The sequence below is a fragment of the Schistocerca piceifrons genome, chromosome 2 (assembly GCF_021461385.2).
Source record: "Schistocerca piceifrons isolate TAMUIC-IGC-003096 chromosome 2, iqSchPice1.1, whole genome shotgun sequence".
In the NCBI taxonomy this organism is placed as follows: Eukaryota; Metazoa; Arthropoda; class Insecta; order Orthoptera; family Acrididae; genus Schistocerca; species Schistocerca piceifrons.
Genome location: NC_060139.1, coordinates 210,958,144 through 210,970,575, shown reverse-complemented (window position 1 = coordinate 210,970,575; position 12,432 = coordinate 210,958,144). Strand labels below are relative to the sequence as shown.

The 12,432-nt window shown below is 42.4% G+C and overlaps 1 long non-coding RNA gene and 1 pseudogene across 1 annotated transcript in view; one reads left to right on the top strand and one right to left on the bottom strand.

Moving 5' to 3' along the window:
• LOC124774967 overlaps positions 1-12,432 on the bottom strand; it is an 805,902-nt gene that overhangs the window by 178,602 nt on the left and 614,868 nt on the right. The window lies entirely within an intron of this gene.
• LOC124778630 lies at positions 12,247-12,364 on the top strand (annotated as a pseudogene).

The window sequence follows — 12,432 nt, the reverse complement described above, 5'->3', positions numbered from 1 at the left end:
TACATTCCTGTCTTACAGCCTTTTTAATCCGAGGACTTCGTTCTTGGTCGCCCACTCTTATTATTCCCTCTTGGCTGTTTTACATATTGTAAATTACCCGTCTCTCCCTATAGCTTACCCCTACTTTTCTCAGAATTTCGAAGAACTTGCACCATCTTACATTGTCGAACGCTTTTCCAGGTCGACAAATCCTATGAACGTGCTTGACTTTTCTTTAGTCTTGCTTCCATTATCAACCGCAACGTCAAAATTGCCTCTCTAGAGCGTTTACACTTCCTAAATCCAAACAGACCGTCAGCTAACAAATCCTCAATTTGCTTTTCCACTGTTTTGCACATTATTCTTGTCAGCAACTTGGATGCATGAGCTGTTAAGTTGATTGTGGGATAATTCTCGCACTTGTCAGCTCCTGGTCTTCTAAATTATGTGGATGATATTTTTCCGAAAGTCAGATGGTATGTCGGCAGACTCACACATTCTACACACCAATATGAACAGACGTGTTGGTGCCAATAACCCCCCCCCCTCTCCCCCAATGATTTTAAATACTGTACTGCCGGCCGCGGTGGTCTAGCGGTTCTGGCGCTGCGGTCCGGAACCGCGGGACTACTACGGTCGCAGGTTCGAATCCTGCCTCGGGCATGGGTGTGTGTGATGTCCTTAGGTTAGTTAGGTTTAAGTAGTTCTAAGTTCTAGGGGACTTATGACCTAAGATGTTGAGTCCCATAGTGTTCAGAGCCATTTGAACCATTTGAACCAAATACTGTAATGGAATATTATCTATCCTTTCTGCCTTATTTGATGTTAAGTCCTCCAAAGCTCTCTTAAATCCTAATACTGGACCCCCGTTCTCTTCTAAATTGAGTCCTGTTTCTTCTTCTATCATACCAGATATATCTTCTCCACCATAGAGGCCTTCAATGTACGCCGGCCGAAGTGGCCGTGCGGTTAAAGGCGCTGCAGTCTGGAACCGCAAGACCGCTACGGTCGCAGGTTCGAATCCTGCCTCGGGCATGGATGTTTGTGATGTCCTTAGGTTAGTTAGGTTTAACTAGTTCTAAGTTCTAGGGGACTAATGACCTCAGCAGTTGAGTCCCATAGTGCTCAGAGCCATTTTTGAACCTTCAATGTACTCTTTCCACCTATCCGCTGTCTCCATTGCATTTAACAGTGGAACTCCCGTTGCAGTTTTAATATTACCACCCTTTTTCTTTCATTTCACCGAAAGATGTTTTGACTTACCCGTATGCTGAGTTAGTCCTTCCGACAATCGTTTCATTTTCGATTTCCTCAGATTTTTCATGCTGCCAATTCGTCTTAGCTTATCTGCACTCCCCCTGTATTTCATTCCTCAGCATCTTGTATTTCTGTATTCCTGAATTTCCTTTAACACTTTTGTACTTCTTTCATTCATCGATCAATTGAAGTATTTTTTCTGTTACCCATGATTCCTTCGTAATAACCTTCTTTGTACCTATGTTTTTCATACCAAATTTTTAGAGATGTTCATTCCTCTTTAACTGTACATCCTACGGATCTACCCCTTGTAGCTGTATCTATAGCCTCAGAGAACTTCAAGCCTCTCCCCTCCTTTCTCAGCACTTCCGTACCACGTTTCTTTGCGTATAGATTCTTCCTCACTAATCACATAAATTTCAGCCTACGCTTCATCCCTAACACATTGTGACCTGAGTCTATATCTGCTCCTGGGTGCGCCTTACAATCCAGTATATGATTTCTGAATCTCTGTCTGGCCACGAAGTAATCTAACTGAAATATTGCCGTATCATCCGGCCTTTTCCAAGTATACCTCCTCGTCTTGTGGTTCTTGAACAGAGTGTTCGCTATTACCAGTTGAAATTTATTACAGAACTCATTTAGTCTCTCTCCGCTCTCATTCCATGTCGCATGCTTATATTCTCCTGTAACCTCCTCTTCTACGCCTTCCCATATACCTGCGTTCCAGTCCCCTATCACTGTTAAGTTTTCATATTCATTTACGTACTGTACTACCCTTTCAATATCCTCATATCCTTTCTCTATCTCTTCATGTTCAGCTTGTACGTCGGCATGAATACATGACCTATCATTGTCCGTGTTGGTCTGCTGTCTATTCTGATAACAAAAATCCTATGATTGAATGTCCACAGTAATACACTCTCTGCCCTGCCTTCCTATTCATAACGAATCTTACTCCGGTTATATCATTTTCTATTGCTTTTCATATTACCCTATATTCGTGCGAACAGAAATTTCTTCGGCCGGGCACTGTGGCCGAGAGGTTCTAGGCGCTTCAGTCAGGAACCGCGCTGCTGCTACGGTCGCAGGTTATCTTAGTTAGGTTTAAGTAGTTCTAAGTCTAGAGGACTGAAGACTTCAGTTGTTAAGTCGCACAGTGCTTAGAGTCATTTGAACCATTTGAAATTTCTTCCTCAAATTGAAGCCTATGTTTGATACTAGCAGACTTCTCTTGGCCAGGAAAACCCTTTCTGCCAGTGTTAGTTTGCTTTTGTCGTCCTCCTTGCTCTGTCAGTCATGGGTTATTTTCCTGCTTTGATATCAGAATTCTCTAACTTCATCGACTTCGTGACCATCAATCCTGATGATAAATTCCTCACTTTTCTCGTTTCTACTATTTCTCATTACTTTCTTCTTTCTGTGACGGTAGCAGTGAAGGGATCGATGACGGGATGTGTCAGGGTGGGTGCAAAGTATTGACAAAATTAATGTTTGGGATAGAATGTCAAGATGCAAAGGAGAGGCTAGTATTATAAGTAAGAAATTAAACAAATACAACAACGACGTCAAAATTCGACAAAATGTCTAACACGATTGGCAAGATTGCGATATTTGTGCTAGTTTTACCTACTAACAGTTGGCGACGAAAGCAAAGCATAGTTACCAATAATAATTTACAACTTAAAATGAGTACTTGTAGGTTTCTTTTTTAATGTAATCCTCTTCCCACAAAACGTCACTATGAAATGAGCGACCCACGCAAGCACTTCTTGCCACCATTGTGGCGAAACAGGCGCTGTGTCATTTGTGAGATACAGAGACGAGCGAGTGTGCTGGGACTTACCCCAGTTCACTGCTAGTAGCGGCACGTCATCATAACGTGCCTTTGCGTAGCGTACAAAGTAATGCGTCAAAAGGCGGTTATTACGCAGTGCTACAACCTCGGATTCCTTCACAGCCGTGGTTCATGAGGACACATCTGGACCGATCCACGATTTCTACCATCATAAGACTCCGCTTCAATCATCCGTCTTTCCCACAGCATCTACATCGGATCAACGTTTACAGTTCACCAGCATGTGAGTGTGATCCTGAGTCGGAAGCTGATGTCAACCACATCTTATTTATGTGCCCCAAATTTGACCGTGAACGGTTGGTCTTTTTGAAGATATTGCTGAGTATGGGCTACCATCTTCCTCAATCAGCTTCTTCTCTTTTGTGTACTAAAGACGTTCGTCTATATAAAGTGATCGTTAACTTCATCAAGAGTACTGGTCACAATCTGTAGGTTTTAATGGTGTACGTCAATTATAAATATGTCTTGCTGATGAAGATATTTCAGAATTGGTGTGAATTGTAAGCCAAGACACTTTTAATTATTTTTCAATTCAATTCAATTTCTAAAACATTAAGTACAAAACTGTAACAGTTAAGCTTTTTATTCTTGTAAATATGCATTTCTGTATTTGTTTATTCAATTATGTGTACATTGTCACTGTGTTGCCGATGGCTAAATTGAGTACACACTCAAAGGCCAAATAAAAAAAAAGTAATGTGCGATAGTCTAAAAATGAAATTAAAAACGGAAAAAACTTTTCTTAACTTTGTCAGTATATGCTTCAGTGTATTAATGATAAACTTGTTAAATCTCAGCATGATAGGATGAACACGTTTCGCTAAATACATTGTTTTTAGAAAAAAATAAGTGGCGCTAAATAAGGCAGCTAAAAATATAAAAATTATTCCGCATTTGCAAATGTAAGTCACAATCAAAAGTGACCAGCCTCAACTTGATCGCAGCAATATTTTGAGCAAAATTGCGTTTTGACGAAAAATTGAAGGCGTTAAATATTAGACTAAATTCGTGTGTAGCCTCAGGCTGATATAAAAACTACTTCAAACACTTTTCAAGTAATTTACCAAAAACTAAATTCGGAACAGAAATATTCTTAAAAGATTAAGTATCATTTGTTCTTATAAAGGAAAGTTATAATTATAGAACTTCAATACGTTCATTAGATAATATTGCTGTATCAAGTTTCAAGACGTTAGTGTGAATAACAATCAATACAAGAACTCTTAAAGAAGTAGTTCAGAGGTCGTGTTCTACTGTTGGTTCCATTACAAGAATTCTAGGCAGCTATGTTTAAGTGCAACCGAGCTGAAACATTTTCAGTAACTGATGCCAACTTAGTTTCATTCATATAAAATTTATGAAAATTATAAATTTATGCCCAACAGAGTTATTAAATGATACGTGTCCGACAAAGCAGACATTGAGATGCTGCTGGCTGTGCCTAGAGCGGTTGGCAGCAGATGTCCCATTCAGCCGTCCGCTGCCCTCCTATATAAATAGGACCAGAGAGGCAGAGGGGAGACAATTCGCACTGAGCTATCACTCAGTCTTCGTCAGTCAAAAAATGGTTCAAATGGCTCTGAGCACTATGGGACTGCAGAGGTCATCAGTCCCCTAGAACTTAGAACTACTTAAACCTAACTAACCTAAGGACATCACACGCATCCATGCCCGAGGCACGATTCGAACCTGCGACCGTAGCGGTCGGGCGGCTCCAGACTGAAGCGTCTAGAACCGCTCGGCCACCTCTGCCGGCCCTTCGTCAGCCAAACGCCGTCATACGTACTGCCTCGGATCACTTCAGAGCTACGCATCTTCAAACGTGTTCGGTAAAAGTAGCAAGTGAGCTTGCGAGGACTGTACACCATCCTGGATCACTTAGATTTCACGGAAGTAACAGTTTGTGTACCGCCATAATGTTGACAAAACCGCTTGGCAAGTGGTTAGATTATTTTTCACTTTTGTGGCGAGCAATTAACAGTAATGATTAAAAGTTGGGACGACAGAACTTACTGTATAGGTCGCCTCTGAACTGCTAATAGTGCTGTTTATGACAGGGACATTATTATTATTATTATTATTATCAGAATCAACTGGTTCAAATGGCTCTGAGCACTATGGGACTTAACATCTGAGGTCATCAGTCACCTAGAACTTAGAACTACTTAAACCTAACTAACCTAAGGACAACACACCCATCCATGCCCGAGGCAGGATTCGAACCTGGGACCGTAGCGGTCTGGCGGTTCCAAGACTGAAGCGCCTAGAACCGCTCGGCCACACCGGCCGGCTATTATCAGGAATATCGTTAGCTCCATCGCTTTCTGGCTGTCCGCAAAAATATTTTTCAGGCTCTTGAAAATACGGCGACGAATATTCATGTAATTATAATCCACCCACCGCCCCACACCACGCAGCAGTAAAACAGAGCACATTACTCGTATGCTCCCGAAACCATCTCTTCAAGTTTAGAAGACTGATCACGACACACTTTTTAACACAAATTATGAGATTCAGTGCTCCAGATTAAATTCTGCATGACGCCGATTTTCTTGATGATATTTACGTTCTTTGTCAGATTAGGTCATACATAAACAGAGCCATCGCGAAAGCAGTACAAAAAAAATTAATAGGTATAAAAATTACTAGACAGTTCTTATACCTACACAGTAATCATTCAAAAGTGATGCATATTGCAGAACAGCAGTCGTAATACAGCGTAAAAATGAAAAAGCAATATGAGTCGATTACATTGACCTGAAAGTCGTAGTTTCTTTTATTTCGGGTGGTGTGTTTTTGTCACGCCTAACACACCGTTGCACAGCTACGTGAACCGTGTGGCGAGCGGTTTCCTTCACTCCCCTTCGATATTCGCCAGCGCAATATGATCTTATCCCCTCCCGGGCCGGGACAGTTTGCGTACTGGTGGCGAGCCATTTATCACGTTTATCACGGAGTAATCAATTAGAGGGACCGCCGCGACCGGAATAAGCGATGCGGCTGTGCTCGGGGAGCCGATGGATTTACGCGGAGGCCAGAATATCTCCAGCGAGGTGAGGCGGGACGTGACGCTGGAAGCGTTAAACACATTCCCCGCTCGCCGCAGCCCGCTAATGCAGCGCCGTCGTGAATGGAAAGCGGGACAGCGCTTCAAATGCTCGCGTTTCTCTCACCAGAGGCACGATTCCTGTTTTCTGCATGTGAGATTTTATTTACAAAACGTGGCTGGCGCTTCTCGAGATGGCGCGAGATGATGAGATTAACTGGAAATATGGTATGATGAAAGACTTGAGATGCCGATGTTGAATCTCAGCTGCGATTCTTTTGTTCTCCCGACAGTCGGCATTACGCCGAGCTGGGGTTTCAGTATTCGAATTGACAGCAGAAACAGACAACAGGTGGAAGCCAAAGACCGAGGAAAAACGAACAGATCTAGTGAAATGTTGCATATGTTATCGCAGAAGAATAACAAGTGAGTAACCGTTACAGCTCACAAGTTAAGAACAGAAATCAGCGAGAAGTAGTCTTGCTACAGGTCAAGACAAAACAACAGTTAAAGAGAAAACAAATTACAGACATTATGTGACTGGTCTAACCTCTGAATTAAGAGAGAGTGCGCCGAGAGGTACGGTGCACTGTTGGTATTCACTGAGGTGACAAAAGTCATGGAATCTCGACGTGGCATGGTCTCAACAAATTGTTGGAAATCCCCTGCATAAATATTAAGCCATGATGCTTCTACAGCCATACGAATTGCGATGGCGTTCCCGGTGCAGGAATCTGTCGATACATATAATTGATCCTGGGCGGCGAACGGCCATTGCCATACTCCAACTTATGAAGGGAATTTATACTGAGAGAGGTCTGAGTGTGCTGCAGTGAGGGAATCTAAATTTTTCCGATTGTATTACGGAACTAAGGATACAGTATAAGTTACTATTCTTTATACCATGTGTGTTAATTTGTGAATCGTCATATTGATTTCTGAAGTGTTTTGAGCTAGTGAATGTTTCGTGTATTCCGATTACTAAATGTACTTAGTATTCATGTATATTTGATGATTATTTAGTTTCGGAATTTTGCTACCATTCTTGCAACGCTCTCAGCTCTACTTTATTGCCTTTGATAAGGGTATTTCTGTCCGTGTTTTAATTGAATACCATAGGACCACTTCGCATTTCTTTGAGATGTCCTTTCATGAATAAACATTAATCAACATAATTTTCTGTCGTCTACATCAATTCCAGACTTTACAAAAGAAGGCTTTTTATTAAATTATTTATTTACCTTTTGATTTATGTGTATTTTATTAACTCGAAATTCTAGCCAGTCCACAGACTATTTGAGTGCAGGATCACAGCTGCAGGAGATTATTTAGAGGGAATTAGCTGTGGGGCACGGAAGCTGATGTGCGCGGCTCAACCCTATGACCTACATCAAGCTATCCTTTTTAAACAGAGACGTGCATAGCCCAAGTACCTAAAGAACGACTTAATCAAATAAAGAGGCAGCTGGTTTGCTCGCATGGAATGCTATTTAGGAAGAGCAACTACTGAGCAGTGACCATTAGGCACTGTCGCACCCATAGGCCAAGACTCACTTTCATGCAATGCTCTGTTCCAGACGTACAATCTCAGAATTGTTTCCCTCAAATTAACCCCCCGATACTATTTTTCTGCCGTGTATGCCTTTTTGTACCTATTGTAGGACGTCGTGGTCTCCTGACCTTCGTTCCTTACATATTCCGCCCTCACAATCATATTCCGCACATCAAGACGCTTCATTCGAACCCAAACTCGATAAGATAAAGTCAATGTTGTATGAATACAAGTAAACGATATGCAAATAACAAGTGTGCACTGGGGTTGAAATACTCGAGGCTGGCGTAAACACATACATTCCAAACACGACGGTGGAGATGGAGATGCCGTGTGGCTAGGGCCTGCCGTCGGGTAGACCGTTCGCCTGGTACAAGTCTTTCTAGTTGACGCCACTTCGGCGGCTTGCGTGTCGATGGGGATGAAATGATGATGAAAGACACACAACACCCAGTCATCACGAGGCAGAGAAAAACCCTGGCCCCGCAGGGAATCGAACCTGGGACCCCGTGTGCAGGAAGCGGGAACACTACCACAAGACCACGAGCTGCGGACAACACGACGGTCACAGGAGCTTTTAGTTTGAGAGAGGCAGACCACACACTGGGTGGCCGGTCCCTTCAGAGGACGAGTCAACCTCGGCCACCAGTGGAGCAGACAGCATGTACCTAAGTGAAAGGGGGAACGACCCCGTGTTTGGCTTAAAAGCAAATTCCGCTACATTGTGTGGGAGCGTCCAACCTACGCATTCTTCACACATAGCACACAGTTTCAGAGATTTTCACAGGGAGACAGCAAACGCCAAACGCCGATAATACAGATTTCCGGAGTGGTCGCCGTAAACGAAACGTCATTCACCCATTTTAGAAGAGCAATGCTGATTGGCAGACAATATTTCTGACACCTTGAGCTGAAGGAGTAATGGAAGAGACCGAAAGATATATCCCCTTCACGTCTGGCATGGAGAGGCGCTGTTCCGTAGTCGCTCTTGGAACGAGGAACAAGTCTCTCCTCAGTACTTCACTGGGAGAGCACCCCTGTCGAGAGCAAATCGAAGTGCGACTCTCTATTGAGTCCTTGTGATTAAGTGTTGATCACTGTGTTGGCCGACACGCTTATTGTGAGGTGTGAACAGACAGAAACGCCTGCGAGCGAATTTTGAGTGGCATTGTGGTGGACCGGTTATCTGACCAGTGTACCACACCAATAGTTAGACTAGGGGCGAATAGGGTTCCTTGACTTCATCAAGGCGCAGGGAGAGTTTGACTGGTGAAGGTCAATCCAGATAGAACGAGAGTTATCTTATTTGTCAGCAGCGAGCGGCGCAGGCAGCAGTCTTCGCAGCTTACGGTATTGTGCGCTACACCTATTGCGAGCCCCATATTTCCTCCACAACAGTACACTTCACTGCATTTCACACGCAACAGCCTCGACCGGAGCTAGCAACATTCTAACGGATAGTTATTCAAGTTGAGTAGGCGCGGCTCTCAGCCATTCTGCCAAGTTAATAACAATCTTAAACTTAGTATAGAAATTTCATTAGCGAATCCTATCCATGAGAGGTAACTACACATTCCGAGAAGAACCAGGATATAACTTATTCAATTCATAACTAAAAGTGCCAGTGTGATTTTTCAGAATTTTTGCAAAATAAATAATAATTTTCGTTAGTTTCATATTTTTCTTACACTAACTAGCACTACTCCAGTACCCAAGTATCCCACTAGTTACGTAAGAAATTTTGTGAATTTTTGTGTCATCTTACAGCGGACGACTCCAGAAGATATTTATCGCTGAAAGTTTTTCAGGCATTTCTCTTTAGAACGTTAGGAGCGTCTGTCTGACTTCTGTAGTAGTGTGGGGGTGGAAATTGCATCTTGCAGGAGCCACAGGGAAAAGGGTACATCTCAGATTAATCCGTTGCGCAGAATAACAGAATCTCAGATCAACCCCACACTCACACTATGCTAGTTTGCTTTTTATATCCTTCTTGCTTCTTCCGTCAAGTGTTGTTTAGCTTCCAAGTCCCCGAAATTGTGATGGTAAGATTCTTAATAATCTCATTTTTGCTACTTTAGTCTTTCTTGGATCTATTCTTAATCGATATTCTGAGCTCAGTAGACTGTTCATTCAGTAGGTCCTGTAATTCCTGGGCAGCAACGCCAGCAGCGAATTTCATCATTGATATCCTTCCACTCCTGAACCTTCGATGTACAAATTGAACGTAGGGGAATAAAACTACATCCCTGTCGCTCACCTTTTTTAATCCAAGCACTGCGTTCTTGGTCTACTAGTCTTATTTCTCCCTCTTGGTTCTTGTTCATTCCGTATATTTCCCACCTTTTCCTATAGCTTAAACCTATTTTTCTAAGCATTTTGAACAATTTGCATTATTTTATATTATCGAACACTTTTTATGGTTCGGCAGTTCATATGAACGTGTCTTTGTTTTTCGTAAGTCTTGCTTCCAGTATCGTGCGGAACGTAAAAGTCGCTCTAGCACCTTTATCTTCCCTAAAGTCAAACCGATAGTGAACTACAAGGTTCTTAATTTTATTTCCAATTCATCTCTATTTTCTTTTCTTTCAGTGTCTTGTATGCATAAGGTGTTCAAGCAGATTCTGCATTAATTCTCGGAGTTACCCATCCTTGGCATATTCTGAATTGTCTGGTTAATCTATTTTCCTAAAAAAAGTAGCTACAGTCATTCTGGACAGCCCTGTATACAGAATATTTGTGATCAAATGCTTACAAATTGGTTCAAATGGCTCTGAGCACTATGGGACTCAACATCTGTGGTCATCAGTCCCCTAGAACTTAGAACTACTTGAACCTAACTAACCTAAGGACATCACACACATCCATGCCCGAGGCAGGATTCGAACCTGCAACCGCAGCAGTCGCGCGGTTCCGGACTGAGCGCCAAGAACCGCGAGACCACCGCGGTCGGCAAAATGCTTACACAACTTCAAATATTGAATCATTGTACCTTTCATTGTGGCCATGAACCATTTAATTAAATAACTAGCTGACATAAACGGCATTGCCTGGGTATTCATTTTGCCACTTTGCTATGAACGGAAACAGAGAATGAACTGTCCTTATGATGAAGTATCGAAAAAATTCATTTCCGTCTATTCACGGAAACACCTTTGAAAATATGAAACAGTCGGAAAAGATAGATGCACAATGTGCAAATGTGTAAATACAGTATCCAAATTAAGAAACATGATCAGTGTCTGTGTTATGAGCACAGCTGTTTCGTGTCTACAACGTGAGTTTATAAGCGCTTTCAGATGTCAGGGATTTTCTCAAGTTGACTCGATTATAGCACTGTTTTAGTAGTAAAGAATACGTAAGACTTCATACATGATGCGGCAATTTCTCTCGTATCTCACTGTTATGTGTTGTACAGTGATATGTTTGTCTAGTGACATTCGTCAGCAGTTGTGAATACGGTCAACGAAATATGTTGCGAATAGATTTAGTAGCAATAAAAGCGATAAATTAAAACGTATGCATAATGTTGTATTTTTTCACACATCTCAGTGTTTATGACTCCATACCTCCTGATCTATATGCCATACAGTGATATAATTTTGTAGGTAAATTCAGCGGCAAATGTGAATACTGTCTGCCAAATTTGTTACGAATAAAGTTGGTGAAAAAGAAGTAATAGATTTAAACGTCGTACAAAATGCGACAATTTTTAAGTATCTCAGTGTTTATGAGTCATAACTCCTAAACCATGTTTGGTACCGTTTCTACTTTTGTTGGTGCATTTAGCGGCACATGTGGATACTACCTGAGAAATTCGTTGCGAATACAGTTAGTGGCACAGAAGTAATACATTGAAACGTCTTGCGTTTTTTCACACACCCGATCTCATATCTCTTGAACTATGTCCACCTACTCAGCCGGATGGTAACGTGCTTGCTCACCATGTAGCGGTCTCTGTTTCGTTTCCCGGCTGGGTGTTGTGGACTGGGTGTTCTGTTCTCCTCATCGTCACCATCTAATCATCACCGACGAACTAGTCGCCCAGGATGGCGTCACGTGAAATACGACTTGCACCCGGCGGGCGAACTTCCCTGGACCGGACCTCCCGGTCAACAACGACAACCGATCATTTCATTTGATTTCCTGAACTATGATAGACAGGTAGTTCTCACCCCAGAGCCGTTGTTGCCTCACAGTAAGGGATATGTATACGAGGTTTGGTTGAATTCGGTGCTACACACACACACACACACACACACACACACACACACACACACACACACACAATTATTCATTTTTATAATGTGTGTCAGTTAACTAATGGAGGTCAAATAAGAGAAAAGTCTGAAGGACATACAAACAAAAAAAAAACGTCAGAATTTGTGTGAGAGAGGCTTAAACACAGGTAAATTCGAGATGGTACGTCCGAAAATAAATAAAAATTATTCCGTTCCCTTATGACAGGGCGCTACAGGAACCAATTTCGAATTATTTTATAATAAAAACAGTCTCGGTTGTGAAATTGTTTAATAACAATGACGCTTTTCCCCTTTTGGCAACGGCCTTGCCGCAGTGGATACACCGGTTCCCGTGAGATCACCGAAGTTAAGCGCTGTCGGGCGTGGCCGGCACTTGGATGGGTGACCATCCAGGCCACCATGCGCTGTTGCCGTTTTTCGGGGTACACCTAGCCTCGTGATGCCAATTGAGGGGCTACTCGACCGAATAGTAGCGGCTTCG